The sequence below is a fragment of the Hibiscus syriacus genome, unplaced genomic scaffold, assembly GCF_006381635.1.
Source record: "Hibiscus syriacus cultivar Baekdansim isolate YM2019G1 unplaced genomic scaffold, ASM638163v2 tig00117032_pilon, whole genome shotgun sequence".
Classification (NCBI taxonomy): Eukaryota; Viridiplantae; Streptophyta; class Magnoliopsida; order Malvales; family Malvaceae; genus Hibiscus; species Hibiscus syriacus.
In genome coordinates this window covers 448887-461879 of record NW_024063532.1, presented here as the reverse complement: position 1 = coordinate 461879, position 12993 = coordinate 448887, and the positions used below count along the sequence as shown (strand labels likewise).

The 12993-nt window shown below is 33.3% G+C and overlaps 1 protein-coding gene across 2 annotated transcripts in view; it reads right to left on the bottom strand.

The window, feature by feature from the left end:
- Positions 1-2357: 2357 nt before the first annotated feature.
- Positions 2358-12993, bottom strand: part of LOC120196343 (probable ADP-ribosylation factor GTPase-activating protein AGD13) — a 30728-nt gene continuing 20092 nt past the window's right edge. Inside the window, exons 10-11 of one of the 2 annotated variants that reach the window (XM_039198164.1) lie at positions 8611-8614; positions 2385-2452 (exon numbers count right to left, since the gene is read on the bottom strand). The gene's annotated coding sequence lies outside the window, so the exon portion shown is untranslated. Of the gene's footprint in view, positions 2455-8610; positions 8615-12993 lie in introns of both variants that reach the window. The other variant, XM_039198165.1, reaches the window with a different exon arrangement.

The following is a 12993-nucleotide window of genomic DNA, read 5'->3' as shown; positions in this document are numbered from 1 at the left end:
GGGTGTATAGTTCTGGGGAACTTACACATTATGGAGTGTTCGGTTGGAGGGATTAATATGGTTTGTGAATAAAAATATGTTTTAAACTGCTACTGTTTAAAAAGAAAATATATGTATCTCTTCACTGGTTTGGCGGGAACACACTAGATAATCTATTTTGATCTTCTGAACTCAGTCATCCGAAATATTTCTCTGAACTAAAAGCTCACTGTCTGTTACTACTTGAAATATCAGTAGGATCTCCGCTCAACATAAAGATCTGTAGATGTCTGAACCGATAAGGAAATATATGTTTATCTGTATCTGCACGTTATTCAGTATCATATGATAGTTCTGTATTACTGAGCTTTCTAAAGTTCACTCTGTTACTCACCTTTTCAGGTTAAAAGAATCGTACCAGTGCATCTATCAACATCAGTAAAGAAGTTCTTCCGGCGTTGCTTGCAGAGTATGGTACATGTGATTAGGGGGCATGTAATTGTATTTTGTTTTATATATGAGTCTTCAAATCTATTTTATTTCTGATACTTATAAATTTTATTTTGTATTCATAAATCATTTTATGAGTTTACATGTTTTGACAAAAGTTTTAAATTTTATGAGATTTTTACAGTGAGTCGCTCCGGTGGCCCTAATGTGACACTCCAAATCAGATCGGATTACCCGCATCGGTCTGAGGGGTTACATGACTCGTCTTATTGGAAGTCAATGATTTGCCACTTATCTATATCGCAAGTTTATTTTACTAAATCTATAACATAAGTAATTTTTATTTATAATTTAATATATTAATATTATCTATTAAAATTTGAAATAAATTAATATCACGAATTAATTTTATATCAGTTAAATTTAAAAATAATTAAAATATTTATATTTTAACAAATAATTAATATTTTTTGAGGTTATTTTTACTGTTTTCATTTTATTAAATTTTTGATTAAATTGATGTTACTAATTTATTTAACTCAGTATAATTGAAAAATAATTAAAATAATATTATTTTATCAAATAACTAATGTTATTTTGAAGTTATTTTTTCTTATATATATTATTTAAATAATGCACTTCAATACCAATATATTAAGATTCAACGGACCTAAAACCAATAATATACTTATTAAAATCTTTTATCAATCTATTTATAATATTATATTTTTAAATAAAATATTTTATTAATAATTCTAAAAATATTTATATAAAGTGTTTGATTGAATTTACTATCATATAAATCAGTAACACCAATTAAATTGGGAAGTAAGTAAATAATAATAATTTAATTTATTCATACCAATAAATCTAAGAACTAAGTATCTCAAAGAAGATATTATTTGTACAATAAATGGTGTTGAACAAAAATTGTATGAACAATACAAATTACGTATTTTTATGCACTGTTATTAAATTTTAAAAAATATTTTTAAAAAACTAAATTCAGTTTTACAAACGTATAGATATCGATTAAGAATGTGATTATTTTAAACTATCTTATTATTTTTTTTTAAAATATGAATCCTATAAAGAGGACAACTTATGAATAATTTGGAATATTATTATAACGGAAACAGTTCAGTATTCGGACTGCATCTGATAATTTTTATTGTATATATATATTTTTATAAAGAAATCTGTCAATTCAATATTTAGACTATTATATATACATTTATTTATTTGATTTTTTTGAATCATATATTAAATTATTTTATTTGATTTTAATTATATGTTATTTAAAACGTATAATTACAATTGTATGCATTACACGTGATTCAAATATTAACATATAAAAGCATTAACCATTGATGATAAATAAATTGTTGTTATTTATGAGATTTCGAATTCGAGCACCACAAATGTTGAGTTGTAAACGTACCAATGCCAAACGATTGAAAATTATTTTTGAATATATATTATCTTGTACTTACCCCAAATTAATTATCTAAAAACATCAACCTTTTTTTATCCTTAATTGACTTTTTCGAAATATTAAAAAAATATTAAATATTTATTTAATCATCTAAAAGATTAAACCCCTGTATGAACAACGTCTAAAAAAATTAGACCCTTATTTAAACATTTAGCTTTTTTTCCAATCTAAATTTAAAATAGTGAAATGATTATACATGTACTTATAGTTATCTTATGTAAGATCTTTAATTATGGTATTACATGTGATTAGTTTAAAGATACATACTTGGTGTGCTATGAAAATATGTTGAACACACTTACTCCAGGTGACCTGCGGCTTGAAAAGAAATCTAGGATAGCAGAAGACAATACAAGGCAACTTCAAATCATTCTGTGCTCAGTATCTGTCATGAAACATGCCTTAATTTATTCAAACACGAGACATGAATCAAAAGCTTAACGTAATGATTGCCCCAATCATCAACTCCAAATAAAATGAAAACTTCAGGAAAAAAAGGGCACTGCCTATACTCAAAGTTAACACCGAGCATATTGTCATAACCATTTTTTTTATAAAAATAATTAAATATTATTTAAAAAACGATTATGACTTTTATTTTGAAAAAATTGAATGATTTTGGATTTAAATTAAATTGGATAGGAGTCACCATCGACCTTTGGGTTAGGTAGGTTGAATACCTAAAAACGTCTTTTAAAACAATTTTAAGGAAAATCATTTTTTAAGACAAGATTCGGTCTGCGTTACCAAAGATTCATTTAAATGGATTCGGGAGTCGGTTACGTGCGGGGAAGGGTAAACACCCCCACAACACCCAAAATTGGTACTGTGTCGCATACACACCGTCGTAAATGATGGAAATTATAAATCGTATATAAAGTTAAAAATGATCTATTTATCGAACATTGATTAATTTGCTTCGAATTAAATAACTAGAGAAAATTCTTTAACTCGAAAAGAAATCTCGAAATTAACAATCCTCCATCGGGAAAGCTAACTCGACTGTTTCTTATCCATAAAGAATATTTCCCTCTTTATAAAATGCGAATCGAATATAAATAAAATTGACGTTTGCATACAACAAAATAAATTGATTAACTAAAAAATGAATTGAATACAAATTAAAAATTTTGAAATTTACATTCACATAAAATAAAGTAAATTGTCACTTAAAATAACACACATTGCATCGTTTGAACAAATTAATTAGCAAAATATACTCAACTTATTTCAAGTTTCTATGTCGTTAAAATGCCGTACCGGATCACACCACTTCGACCAAGTGGTACTTTCCACGCTCATTCTACGCATATGTATTCTTGAAAATAAAATCGAAAATCAAATATTTCATACATAGATACAAATATAATGAGAATAAATGTAATTGGAAATACAAATATTTACATTAAATGGAATTAAACACATTATTTACATAATACAAATAACCATGTAATATGTAAATACATTCATATATAAATGACTAAAATAAAAATAAATAAACATTACAAACCAAAATAAAATACAAAAATAAGTAATTAAGGGACTAAAACAAATTAAAACATAAATTCGTAAGGGCAAACAATAAATTTACCTAAAGTATTTATACTAAAACATTGACCATAATGTAAACAAAGAAAATTAAAAATACTAATTAAAAAATAAAGAAAGGTAACATTCAGTGACTGAAATGAAACATTTGTAAATATTAAAACCAGAATCGAACATAAACAAAAATAGTATGATATATAGCATGGGGGACTGAACAATAATTAAACCAAATACCCAACAGTGACTAAAATGTAAAATACATAAATATCCTGTCCAAATTCGAACATTCACAAAAATACACAACACACGAAATTAGTGACTAAAATGAAACTAATACAAACATTGTGGCCAAAGTAAAATATAACTATAATAACATAACATGTAATAATAGGACTAAAATATAAATACTGAAAAATGAATGCTCAAAATCAAAGAAATTGAAACTTCATTACATGGCTTCAATAAGATATTACAAAGAACGGGTGACCTAGAATGTGATTACACCCTAAACAGAAAACACGGAAAAGGAAGGTCAAAACTGCGTCGTTTTGACTCCCCTATTTAAGCCCCCAAAACGGCTTTCCGTAACCATTTCCCTCATTTCTTCATTTCAACCAAAAACCAGAGAGAGGGAGTTGGAGAGAACTCTCCCAACTCTCTCATCGGAGAGGGTGCCAACCGCTGCCGTCGGCGGAGTCCACGGCGACGCACGGTGGCCGGAGGGAGCAACCTATCTCAAAAAATCCCCCTCGTTCTCCTCAACCCAAATCCCCAACCATCTTAGTCTAAAACCCACTCTAGGCCCCCAGATCTACAAGTTTACCTTTCGAAGTAATAAGACACCGACGACCTTTGGTGTTCTCGATGGCTTCCTCCGACCGAGGTAAGGGTTCTCTCTTTCTCTCCTTTGGCTATGTAACTCTTGGCTTTTTCTTTTTTTCTATTATTTGCTTCATCTCTCCCTTTCTTTATTTCGAAATGTTTTCTCTGTTTTTTATCTCTCTCGTTTTTTCTGGAAACCCCCAAAACCCGAATGTCCCCCCCTTCCTCTGATATCCTTGCTTGATTTATGGTTGATTTTGCTTCTTTTGGTGAGATGATGATGATGCTAGCGTAGGGGTAATGGTCTCTGATCTTGGTAGGGACAAATTTCCCGATTTATCGGGATTTAGGTATTTTTTTAATTTAGGGTTTTGATTTGTTACTATTTCCTTTGATTGGTTTGATTTAGAACTGATGGGGTTACTGTTGGTGCAGGTGGGAGCAGTCGGAGTGGAGCGAGACGGGCCGGAACAGTGACGGTGGCGCGGCTGTTCATCTGCTGCTGGCGGCGGCGGCTGGATGATGATATGTTTAGGGTTTAAAACCCTAATTACTTGGGTACTTGTGGGCCTGAACCGGGTCTGGGCTCCAGCTTGTAATTCTGCTGTTGGGCTTAGGGATTAGGCCTGCAAAAATTTGTAATATATTAATAACAATAAATAAGCATAATATAATAATAATAATAATTACAATTAGATAGAAAAGACCCGGACAAAAACGGGTGTCTACAGCTGCCCCTCTTTGCACATTCTTGTGTTAACAAGAATAGGGCAAAGATGACAAGACATCACGTTTTTGTCTGGTTCTCTCCCTTTTAAACTTAGAAATTGGATAATGTTGGTTGTTGGGGACGACACTGCTCATACGTGATGAAGAGTTCGGGTCGTCTAAGGGTGACATGGTTCCTACGTGATGAGGAGATCTGGTCTGGGAATGACACGGCTCATACGTGATGAAGAGTTCTGGCCATCTAAAGGTGATAACACGGTTCTTACGTGATGAGGACGGCTGGTTATCTGTGGTTGACACGGCTCCTACGTGATGAGGAGATCTGGTCTGGGAATGACACGGCTCATACGTGATGAAGAGTTCTGGCCATCTAAAGGTGATAACACGGTTCCTACGTGATGAGGACGGCTGGTTATCTATGGTTGACACGGCTCCTACGTGATGAGGAGATCTGGTCTGGGGATGACACGGTTCCTACATGATGAGGACGGCTGGCCATCTTTAGGAGTTATGGTTTCAAGAGAAACCAAATTAAAGATTTGTTTCAAAAGAAACAAACCCAAAGATTTGTTTCAAGAAAAACAAGCTCAAAGATAATGTGTTTCAAAGCAACTGTCTCGAAAGGGACAAAATTCATTTCAAATGAAACAACTCAAAAGATGACGTTCAAAGGGAATTGTCTCGAGCGAGACAAAATTTGTTTTTAAGGGAAACGTTCTCAAAGATCGATGTTTCATGGGAAATTGTCTCAAATGAGACAAAATTCATTTCAAGGGAAACGATCTCAAAGATGTTTGTTTTGTTTCAAGGGAAACAGATTCAAAGATGGTAAATTTTGTTTCCAAAGAAACAAACTCAAAGATTTTTCTCAAAGAAACTGTTTCGAGAGAAACAAAATTTTGTTTTCAAAGAAAGAGATTCAATGATTTTTCTTCAAAAGAAATTGTTTTAAGGGATAAAACATTGTTTCCAGAGAAACAAACTCAAAGATGATCTTGTTTTAAGAGAAAATGTTTCAAGAGAAAATGTTTCAAGTGAAACGACTCAAAAATGGTTTTATTTCAAGAGAAACAAACTCAAAGATTTTGTATTTCTTGAGAAACTTCCTCAAGGGAGTCAAAATTTGTTTTAATAAAAACAATCTCAAAGGTGGGTAGTTTTAAAAGAAATTGTCTCGAGAGACAAAATTTTGTTTCAAAGGAAACAAACTCAAAGATTTTTTCTCAGAAGAAATTGTCTCAAGAGAGACAAAAATTTGTTTCCAAAGAAATATACTCAAAGATGGATTACATCTTAAGTGAGACGATTTTTTCCAAAGGAGACAATCTCAAAGGTTGGTTTTTCATTAGAAACTGTCTCAAGAGAGACACAATTTGTTTTTAAAGAAATAAACTCAAAGATGATTTTGTTAAGAGAAACAGACTCAAAGATTTTTTTTTTTTTATGAACAGACTCAAAAATTTGTTTTAAGAGAGACAAAATTCATTTTAAGAGAAACAGACTCAAAGATTTTTTCCTCAAAAGAAATTGTCTCAAGAGAGACAAAAATTTGTTTCCAAAGAAACAGACTCAAAGATTTTTGTTTCAAAATAAATTATCTTAAGAGAGACAAAATTTTGTTTCCAAAGAAACAGACTCAAATATTTTTGTTTCAAAAGAAACAATTTCAAAGATTTTTTTTTTTCACAAAATTGTCTCAAGAGAGACAAAACTTTGTTTCAGACTCAAAGATTTTCCATGAAATTATCTTAAGAGAGACAAAACTTTGTTTCAAAAGAAATAAACTCAAAGATTTTTTTCAAAAGAAACAACTCAAAGATTTTTATTCAAAAGGAACAAACTCAAAGATTTTTATTCAAAATGAACAAACTCAAAGAGATTTTTTTTAAGAGAAACTGTCTCAAGAGAAACAAAATTTTGTTTTAAAAGATTCAAAGATTGTCGATTTTGTTTATATGGAAATAATCTCAAAGGTGTTTTCAAAAGTGTTTATTTTGTTTCGAATGAAACAATTTCAGGATTTGTTTAAAGGGGAAACTGTCTCGTGCGAGACAAATCAGCTTTGAAAATCTCAAGTGATATTAATTTTGCTTTAAGTACAACAACCTTGAAATTTGTATTATGAGAGAAAATGATGTCTCAAGCGAGACAAAATTTGCTTTAAGATATAGTCTCAAATGAGACAAAATTTGTTTTTAGAGAAATTGTCTCAAGCGAGACAAAGTTTGTTTTTGAGAAAACGATCTCAAGTGAGATCAACTTTGTTTAATGTGAAACAAATTCGAAATTTGGATCTCAAAGGGAAAAGGTCTCAAGCGAGACGAAATTTGTTTTGAAAGAAACAACAATCTAAGGTGAGATTAATTTTGTTTTAAGTGAATCAAATTCAAATTTGTATCTCAAAGGAAAAATGTCTCAAGCGAGACGCAATTTGTTTTAAAATTCTCAAAATTTGTGGAAAAATGTCCCAAGCGAGACATAATTTGTTTTAAAGAGAAAATTGTCTCAAGCGAGACAAAATAAAATTTGTTTTTAAGAAAACTATCTCAAGTGAGACGACACTTTACTATTTTTTTTTAAAAGAAAATAATCTCAATAGCTCAAAGTTTGTCTATTGATTCCTGCATGTTGAGGAAACGTCTTCAGAAGATCTGATTGTTGACTTCAGGAAGCCAAATATGTGGATTGCATTGTTCTTTCAAGTTGAAAACATCTGGTTATTTCCGAGCTCTTATTTCCCTATCAAATTTTGCCCCAACATAGCTTCTCTTGCCCAACTTCGATTCTGAGCTTCGGAGATATATTTGTTGAATTCCAAGATATTTCCGCCGGAGAGATTATCTTGTTTGAAAATGTTTCTCTTCTTCTTGAATTTTCAAAATTTTGAAAAATATTGCCTCCTTCTAAGTTTCACAATTGAAGCCAATCATAAAACATGAATTCATTGGATATCAAAAGAATCAAATGCTCTTTTAATCATTGATAGTTACAAATCTTTGACAAATATTAAGATCGACAGGTGGGTTTAGAGGTTGGCTACCTAAATTCTAAGGTGTGTTTCATCCATTGGTCCTCGTGAAGGTAATGACATACCCCTCTTCTTGATTTGGCACTTTAATCAGAGGCGAACAAAATGACACAACTAGCATAGTCACTTGCTAAACTCTTTAGAACACTTTTGTTTCAGTTCTCTGAAATCTTCAATTTGTTCAAGCTTCGTAGACTTACCTAGTCAAGGTAGTGCAGAAATATCGGTCTAAAAACGAGAATTCTGAGTGCTCGTGTGAAGTCGACTATAACAGGCGTTCCTCAACTCCCTTAGTCCATATTCACCGAAACTCCTTATTTAGTAAATTTGATTTAATTTGCCATTGTTTGGCTAGCTGAATTCAACTTTATTGTACATATATTTTATAATTGCCTTTATCAGGCTAGCTGAAGGATTCATGTCGTCACAAAGTCTTCGTCTTGACAACCACAGTGGAGCATACACCGGATTGCCAAATACCCGATCAATGTCATGGTTTGAATGTACTCTATTCATAAAGCCAGGGCTTTCGAGTTTCCTCTATTACCAATTGCTTTAGCGGAATAGCTCAGCTTTATTGTATACATATATATGTTTTTGTTTGTTTGTTTACGGATTCCATTTCTTAAGCTCGCTGAGGACAACCTGATATAGTCTCGGTGTTTGTTGAAGGTAAGAAAATCTCATCGTTAGAGTTCAATTCCCAAGCAACTGACCTAAACTAGATTCATCTACTTGACCATTCCATCTGAGAAGATTATGATCATCATTGAACGTCATAAACAGAAATAATAACCAATTAGTTTTGCAATCTCATGTGCTAGTTGCCCCATTTTATCCGCTCCTAACACATACCTGAATGCCAAACCCTTTGATTGACTCTTTATGTGAACAGAAAACTAGCTCGGTCCCTGCAAGAAAATGGTATGTATTCTGGTGTACCTCTGGATTAGGATCAAGGGGTCATTGTTTTGCAGGGTTCAATCTTGTCATTTGTCAAAGATTTACAACCTCAATTATTAAAATGCTTTTAATTAAAATGATATTCAAAGAATTCAAGATTAAAATTTGCTCATTGTCATTTTTCAAAAGGAAGTATTTTATTTACAATGTTCGAACGTCAAGTGACTTACAAAAATTTAAACATACGAAGAACAAAAGAAAAACAAATTCAAACAAGATGTCATGCATGAGAATGCAACAAAATCTCCTGATGGGTGCCCCGACAGACTTCCGATCAGAATGCCCCATTACACATTGAACGTTAATGTCCTTGAATCGATCAGATCTTGGACCTTGCACTTTAATGCCCTACAATTCTCAGTGGTATGCCCTGAGATCCCAATGTGATAGCTGCATATGGCATTAATATCATGGCCTTCAGGATATGGGTCAGTTCTTGGTTTGGATTGAACTAGAATCACCAGGTTGTTCTCAATTAGAGCTGGGAGCAATTCCTCATATGTCATCGGAATTGGATTGATGCATGTCTTTTTACGAAAAACATTATGAGACACGGTCCCCAGATTAGTTAAATCCACTAGACTGACCTCAGCTCTTTCCTCAATGTCAGCATGGCTAGTACCACATATCTGGCCATTATTAATAGCTCTTTCAATCATTTCTCCACACATGACAATGTCAGAGAAACTCTTAATGGCAACCCCTATCATGCAGTCGATATAAGGAGACTGTAATGTATCTATGAATAGAGTGATGAACTCTCTTTCAGTCATTGGTGGATGCACTTGAGATGCAATATCCCTCCATCGTTGTGCGTACTGTCGAAAACTCTCATAATTCTTCATCCCCATATTCTGAAGCATTGTTCGATCGGGGGCCATATCAATCATGTGCTTGTATTGGCCCAGAAAAGCACTAGCCAAATCCCTCCAGGAGCGGACTTGAGAACGACTCAGTTGGTGGTACCACCTTGAAGCGGGTCCAATCAAACTGTCTTGAAAGCAGTGGATCAACATCTGATCATTGTTAGTATATCCAGTCATTCTTCGAATAAACATCGTGAGGTGGGCATTGGGGCAACTGGTTCCCCTGTACTTTTCAAACTCGGGCATCTTGAATTTGGGCGGGAGCACCAAGTCGGGAACTAGTACTAGTTCTGTTGCATCCATCCCGTTGTGAGAGGTTTGTCCTCTCATTCCCTGAAATGTCTCTCTGCACCACTGTTTCAAATTCTCTGGGATCTCGTTCTTGGCTCTTCTCGTCGCTTGGTGACTAGGAATCCTGTTGGACGAGATAAGTGGTTGTGAATTAGCCTGTGCCTTCACACATTCAACTGTTTCACGGGTCAAGGAAATTTTCTCTCTGCCTTTTCCTTGGTTAAGCTCAGCCATTTTTGCTACCATTTGGCCAACTATGTCCTTTTGGTTTTGCAAGATACGATCCACGGTGGTCTTTCGCATCTGCTCTATTTTAACCTCTCACTCAGCTTGCATCTTTTGTAAACTCTCTTCTAGCTCTTTCTTCAGTTGCTCGAATTTTGCATCCATTCTCAATACTGTGTGAATGCAGTTGCACAGTTAGAAGTGTTTCCTTAAAGTTTCCCGCAAGGTATGATTAATGCATGTAACAATGCTTAAATGAATGTTGTGCAAAATGTAATGATGAAAATGCAGATGCAAAAATATTGATCCCAACGACGAATATTTTAGAACAAATTTTCACCAGAGACAAAAGTTTTCACATTACAAGACAGTCCCCTTTACAGACTTAACTTCGCTTAGATGGTGAGCCTGGAATGGATCACTGCTTCATATCGGATCTTCGTCCTCAATAATGATGCCCCTCAAGCGCTCTGTAATCTGACTCCGTTAATACCTCGGCTATGCTGAAGTTTGTGCTTCACTCCCTGATGGTTAACGATGGAATAATTGTGGATGAGAATCTACTGCTGGATTACTCCTTAGATCAGTGGATTATCATATCAGTCTCGAATGATGCACGATCTTCGAGAAAATCTCATTCTTGTACTCTGGACTTCTTTTTAGCCCTCGATGCATGTTTGTGTATGCGACTGCTTTATTAAATTTTTTTATCTCTTCTTGTGAAGATTTTCTCATGAATATCCCCTTGCGGATCAACATTTTCATATTATAGCATGACGATGCAATGCAATGCAAAGAAGGATGAAAAATGACAAACAAAATAAATAAGTTAAGGTGTAAAAACAAAAGAGAAAAACGAGTTAGTACATGTAAGATAATTTACACGGATAAAATGTTATTCAGAGATGAATATAACACCTACCCCGTCATGATATCTACCCAAACATGCTTTCAATTAAATAACAATCCTACCCGGACATGTTATCTACCCAAAATGATCTATTTTCAAGAAATTGGTCCTAACCGCATGGTATCTAATTCGCATGCTTTATTCGGCAGAACTTAAAGTAAAAATGAAAGGTTCAGAAACACTCCTCCTTTGTGTACACTTAGTTTGGGTACCTACTGACGGACAGAGGTTCGATATAACTATACTTAGGGTGATCGTTCTACGGTTCACTATATACATGGTTTCGGCTCTAACGGGAAAAAGGGACTCGAATTGTCCTTGATGTCGGTGCCCCATTGGGCTGCCAAACCCTCTATCCTCACCCATTACAGGTTTTAAACAGAACGAGTTCAATTCGAGGGGATTCACTGTCTTATACCCGTACGAGGAATAAATCCCTACGAAAGTATAAGGTATGTATCCCATGGGTTATTTGCTAAAACTCATACGAAGAATAAATTCTTACGAGAGTAAAGCATTCACCCCAACTAATTTGGATCGAAGCTCGTGTCTAGAGCTTATGTTATGCCAATGCGAGTGATGTGTGTGAGGAGGAACATACCTACCTTCGACCCAAAAGGAAAACAAAACAAAGAAAAATGATAGAATCCTGACAAAGCTGAAAGCCAAAAATAAAATGTTAGTACGACAAAAAAAACGAAGCAATTAAAAATTTCAATAAACGGATCCTAATTAACTAAAAACTAGAAATCATAATTTCCACCAAGATGACAATATGTAAACGACATACAGCCTGACTCTCTAAAAAGGTCCCCAACAGAGTCGCCAAGCTGTCATAACCATTTTTTTTATAAAAATAATTAAATATTATTTAAAAAACGATTATGACTTTTATGTTGAAAATATTGAATGATTTTAGATTTAAATTAAATTGGATAGGAGTCACCATCGACCTTTGGGTTAGGCAGGTTGAATACCTAAAAACGTCTTTTAAAACAATTTTAAGGAAAATCATTTTTTAAGACAAGATTCGGTCTGCGTTACCAAAGATTCATTTAAATGGATTCGGGAGTCGGTTACGTGCGGGGAAGGGTAAACACCCCCACAACGCCCAAAATTGGTACTGTGTCGCTTACACACCGTCGTAAATGATGGAAATTATAAATCGTATATAAAGTTAAAAATGATCTATTTATCGAACATTGATTAATTTGCTTCGAATTAAATAACTAGAGAAAATTCTTTAACTCGAAAAGAAATCTCGAAATTAACAATCCTCCATCGGGAAAGCTAACTCGACTATTTCTTATCCATAAAGAATATTTCCCTCTTTATAAAATGCGAATCGAATATAAATAAAATTGACGTTTGCATACAACAAAATAAATTGATTAACTAAAAAATGAATTGAATACAAATTAAAAATTTTGAAATTTACATTCACATAAAATAAAGTAAATTGTCACTTAAAATAACACACATTGCATCGTTTGAACAAATTAATTAGCAAAATATACTCAACTTATTTCAAGTTTCTATGTCGTTAAAATGCCGTACCGGATCACACCACTTCGACCAAGTGGTACTTTCCACGCTCATTCTACGCATATGTATTCTTGAAATAAAATCGAAAATCAAATATTTCATACATAGATACAATATAATGAGAATAAATGTAATTGGAAAT